Source organism: Microtus oregoni, unplaced genomic scaffold (assembly GCF_018167655.1).
Source record: "Microtus oregoni isolate MIOR12 unplaced genomic scaffold, Mior012 000052F_ref0000163, whole genome shotgun sequence".
NCBI lineage: Eukaryota > Metazoa > Chordata > Mammalia > Rodentia > Cricetidae > Microtus > Microtus oregoni.
The window spans coordinates 1,834,790-1,840,789 of NW_024543828.1; positions in this window are offsets into that span (position 1 = coordinate 1,834,790).

The following is a 6,000-nucleotide window of genomic DNA, read 5'->3' on the forward strand; positions in this document are numbered from 1 at the left end:
CAATAATCAGTGGTAAGTACACTTAACTTTACTTCAGCCCCTAAAGTTAGTCTTCCTTAGTTCACTAGGGAGTGGCAGAGGAACATATCTGCAAAGAACTGCAATACAGTGAACTATTTATTGAGAGCACCAGGGATAAGATATAAAACTGGCGGTGCAAGGACTGAAGGAACTGTGATGTTTTTCTACTCTTCATTAGAGAGGTCTGCATGGAGGAAGAGACAAACATAAATTTACAGGATCCTGTATCTTTGAGGTAGGGAAATAAATGTTTCTGTTGTTACATAATGTGAGTTATATTCAAATAAAAATGAAATAAAATAGCAATTGGAATTTGTCCTTAAAACCCATAGGCAGATATTCTGATATTGAAATCCTATAATAAAATGTCAATGATGTATTAAAACTATCAACAATGAAAACTAAGAAATAAGTATAATACATCAATTTAATTTAATGACAATAAAACTAGGACAAATCAGAGTTCTAGGGTCCACTTTTTAGCACTCTTTGAACAATTTTGCATTTGAGAACAAATACCAACACAATTTCAAAAATTTAGGAAGGACAGCATGTAAATATTATATTGAACATTTTTTTTTATTTAAAGACTTGGCTACTTCACTTGTTATAGTTTTCCTTTTCAGAATGTAAATTTTTGTCTGGAAGTTCCTTTGTTTTATTGTTTCTGCCACATATGCATTTGAAAACTGAGGTGTTGAATACCAATTCACAGACTCTTCTTATGTTTATGTTTTTTAATTCCCCAGATAGAATTTAATTTCTTTTTGATGACTACCCAGACTTTTTTAAATAAGGCAGAATTTAAGTTGCACAGATTTAGCCCTCACTTTGGGGCATCTTAAAGTCTTCTGATATCAAATGCTTTGCACAAATTACCCACAGGTCTAATGCTTTCCACTTTTCTTTTGTTAATGAAATGTTTGCACAGCTGCTACAGTGTTTAAAGGAAGATTAAAACCTGCTGTCACTTTGTTAAGAGAAACCTGGGGCAGATTTAACACATTTGGTGTGAGGACCAGGTAAAGCCGAAATTGCCCATTAGTTTACAGAAGCTTTGACCTGGGAACTGAAATCAGAAAGGAATGTGCTTTAACCTTGAAATAAATTAACCCATGTGCCTGTCAACTCCTTAAGATGTGTGCTCCAGTCACCTGTAACAAATCTATGAACCCCTACGTGAAATGGTTACTTTTTGTGTGTGTTGGTTTAAGATACAGTGGAATAATTCAGCAGTTAACCAGATGACAGGCAAATGTCATTCCTCCTTGGTTTATTGAACTTAAGAAAAAATAAAATAAAAGCAATACACTGCCAGCATAAATCAGAGGAGCAATTTTACGAACTAAGCCCTGGGTCTGAAGCAAAGTGGAAGAAAATGATACGGGAATGCCAGTTAGAGCAAGAACTCATTTATAAGTTCTTTGTTTCTGTGTCTTGCAAAAGAAACTAAGAATGAATTTGAGGTACTTGTCACTCACATGAAGGCTAATGAGAGGTCTGGCTGTAAGTCTTCACACCTTCTTAACTTATTATTTTAAGAGGTCTGACGGTGTGGAGAAACCAACAGGCACAGCAGCCTTAAAGGATTTTTGACTTTTGTACTTGAGTGGGCCTTTTACTGAGGAGTCACAGCATGCTTTGCAGAAGCCCACAAGACAACAGAGAAGCCCAGAAAGTTGAATGATTTACCTAGGGGTTGTCCACCTAGCTTTGAACCTGTCAAGAATGGAGAGAAGGAGCCCTCTTTGTCCTAAACAGCAGGATAAGTTTCCCTCAACAAAGCATATTTAACTGATAGACTAGAGGAGGCAATCTGATCAAAGGAAGAACCAATGAAAATAAACAAGCAAAAGGAAAATCCAATGGGTTAATATAAGTAGTTTCTTCATTTTAAAAGGACTGCTGTTTTTTTTTGTTGTTTTTTTTTTGTTTTTGTTTTTGTTTTTCAGCACCCATGCAGGGACAAAGATACACTCCTTGAAAAACTGGATATTGCTGGCATCCTTCTACATGGGGACTTCCTAGACATGGCTCTCCTGTCTGCAGTTCCCTTTGATTGCTATTTGTTTCAGAAGACATAGAGAGTGGGTTTTATCATTAGCAATCAAATCTTTAGACACAGTGGTGTCCGCCAATGAAGATGATAACTGCCCTGTATTTTGACAGTTTCTGAAAGGGGACCTATTTCTCTAGAGAAAAAGCACTAATTGATCAAGCCAAACTTCCTCCCTTGTAAGAATATCATTGTTTGATGACAGTATGCTGTAAGGTGAAGGGCAGTTGGCTTTCAGAAGTCACTGGTGAAATTCTACTGGCAGACAAGTAAGCAGACAACAGATGGACGCTGCCAGAATGTCATGCCTTTCTCTCTCACTCCTCCCTCACACCTGCTGCCAAAATCTGCTACATTTTTCTCTGCACATTCTGGCTGATAGCTCTACCTTCCTCTCCCTTACATAGCTCTTCTCTGGCTGCTCAGCAGGCTACTACCACATTCTCCTCACAGCCCTTCCTAGTCGCATGGTCCAGTCCTACTTCACAAAGATAATCTTTGGGGTACCTGATAAAGTCTGATTTTCATGTCTTAGGTTTAGACCTCTCACTTTTGATCAGTCCTCAGACAGAAAGTACACCATCTTTCTATGACCTAGATACTATCAGATATCACAAAATAAAGCTCATGTGTTATTCGTTACGAAGAAAAGACTGAAAAATCACCATTTCACACACACTAAGAGCCAGAATCTCAGAGGCAAAGCAGGGGGACTGAAATCTAGCTAATGCCACTTATTGGCTCTATTATCTTGAGTTGTGCTTTAAGTACTTTGTGTATAAAATAGTCATTGTACTAACCTTGTAAGATTTTTTGAAATATCAAATAGATAAATGGTGTTTAAAATGACTAAAACAGTGGCTAACAAGTGATAAATATTATATAAAGCTAAATAAAATAACTATATAGTCATTGACATAAATATGATTGCAAATACAGCAGCTGTTCACATACATGATAAGAATAGTAGTTAAAAAGGAAATGTAAAATAGCCATCATTATCTAATATATAATCATCTTTATAATAAGTGATATAAATGTTATCATTATGAACTGTATTATTAGGCAGAAATTGGTTGTAGAATATCTTTCTCTGAACACTGACATGTTTTCAAACATCATTCTGCTATTGATCCTTTGAGATGTATTGAAATACATAAGAACCAACCACAGATGAGTGTAAAGATAAATGAAACCAATCCCTACCCTGAAAAATTTCACTCTTAGAAAGATTATGTCAAATTTCTTGTATCTTTTGAGACTTGCTTTGTGACCAAGCCTATGGTTAATTTTGGAGAAAGCTCTGTGAGTTGCTGAGAATAAGGTATATTCTTTTGAGTTTGGGTGAAATATTCTACAGATGTCTCTTGGGTCCATTTAAGTTGTGATGTCTGCTAGCTCCAAAATTTTTCTGTTTAGTTTTTGTCTGAATGATCTGTCCATTGCTGAGAGTAGGCTATTGAAGTTTCCTATAATTAAAATGTGAGGATTGATGTATGGTTTAAGTTTCAGTAATTGGTCTTTTACTGTGTGGGTGCCCTTGTATTTGAAACATAGAGGTTCAGAATTGACATAACATCTGGGTAGATTTTTCCTTTGATGAGTATGAAATATCCTTCTCCATTTCTTTTTAATTTTGGTTTCAAATCTCTTTTGTTAGATTTTAGGATAGCTACTCCAGTTTTCTTCTTAGGTCCATTTGCTTGGGATATCTTTCTTTTGTTTGTTTTGGTTTTTGTTTTTCGAGACAAGGTTTCTTGGTGTCACTTCAGTGCCTATCCTGGAACTAGCTCTTGTAGACCAGGCTGGCATCAAACTCACAGAGATCGGCCTGTCTCTGCCTCCTGAGTGCTGAGATTAAAGTTGTGCACCACCGCCCAATGAAAAGATATCTTTTTCCAACGTTTTAGCCTGAGATAATGATTATTCTTAATTTTGAGGTGTGTTTTTTGGATGTACCGGAAAAATAGATCCTGTTTTCCCATCCATTCTGTCAGTCTTTCTTTTTTTTAGAGAACTTAGTACATGGATATTGAATGATCTAGGCGACCAATGATTATTAATTACTGGTTTTGTTGTTGATGGTAATGGTGGTCGTGGCAATGATGATGTGTTTGTGTGTTTTGGTTTTGCTGTTGTGAGATTATTTATTTCCTGTGTTTCATTGGTATAATGACACTTGCTCAAGTATGTTCATAGTGGAATTATTTATAATAGCCAGAAACTGGAAACAACCTAGATGTCCCTCAACCAAAGAATGGATAAAGAATATATAATACTTTTATACAATAGAGCATTACTCAGCTGTTAAAAAAATGACATTGTGCAATTTACAGGCAAATTGAAGGAACTAGAACATCATCCTGTGGGATGACCCAGACCCAGACTCAGAAAAACAATCATGGTATATATTCAATTATAAGTGGATATGAGCTGTTAAGTTAGCACCCAACGTGATGGACTAAATCCACTTAAAAACCTTAAAAACCTGAAAGGTCTTAAAAAAAAAAAAACAGCCGCATGGTTTTAAAATGCAGCTTCTGGGCCCTGCCGCCAGTGCAAACTCCATCTATGGAGCATTTGTGGGCCCACATGTTTGTGTGCCCACTCAGGGTCGGGAAAAAAGTACCTGAGACCATGCCTGTGGCTTGGCGCTCCCTGCCTGGGCAGGCAGCAAAGTCAGGTCTACTAGGCTTGGGCAGGTGGGAGAGCATGGCAGATTCCTGCCACCATACACAGAGATGTTTCCAGGTTGTGCAGTACTCTGTGTGGCAGATTTGGCTGTAACTCAGACAGAAAGAGTTTTTGTGCCACATGTTTAGTCTTAGAGTTAAAGTGCTGAGTCTGGCTCCTACCTGGCAGCCCCAGAGCGAGCAGAAATGGTGTGTCCATCATTTTGAAATTGGAGAGAGGTGGAGCCAACATCCAGAGCAGCTCCAACCAAGCTGCTTAACATTTTAAAAGCTCTTCAAGACAATAGAGAATTAAAGACAATGCAATAGGACAGATTCAGACATAAAAAACCTCTAAATGGGTCATAGTGTTAGATAAAGTCATAGGCTTGGGAGAGAGAAGAAAAAGAGTATAGAAAGTCATAAAATGAAGTTAATGCTTTAAAAAAGGTTAAGTCTTTAAAGAGACAGAGTACAGATAATCATAGTTTAAAGGAAGAAAAAAATAAGCCATGTAAAAATGGAAAATTCACAGAGAGTCTGGATTGTGTGTATTATTGTGTTTTCTTTGAATTCTTTGACTGTGAAGGATATAAGTACAGAGAGATGTTTCATTGTATGGACTGCTAAGCTAAACCAGCATGGATATCATAAAGGTATTATGACTTCAGAATTTGGGTCTAAAGATATGATGCTTTGGAAAAGAGGTTCTTCTTTTGTTTTTACAGAAGATGAGACCCTGTGGATTGCTTCTAGACCAATATGGTATGATAGACCACACCCTCCTGAAAGGTTGCTGTAAACACCCTCAAAAATTACTTCATTCTCCTGCCGACTGAGATGAACCTAGCACACAAGATACACTATAAAAGACCTGATTAACCATGCCCCCATACAGCACGAAGCAGTTTGGAGAGAAATAACTACTTCCATATTCTCAAGTATTGTTTAAAATATTCTTTTACATTTAAAGGGGGATGTAATATAGATATGAATAATTTACATTCATATAAATTTTGCTTTGTTGATATAAATTTAAGGTCAATTTTGTTATATGTATAATTATTTTTGCTCTTGAATAAGGTATTGTGATTGTGTAGTTCATTTAAAAATGTAATGTATAATTAGGAAATATAGGTTGTTAATGGATAATCATCAATAATAGTCAAGCTTGTAGTCATGTTAGTTAGATTTTCTAGATATATAGAGATATATTTCAGTTACATAGGCATTCTTCATATCTTTCAAAGA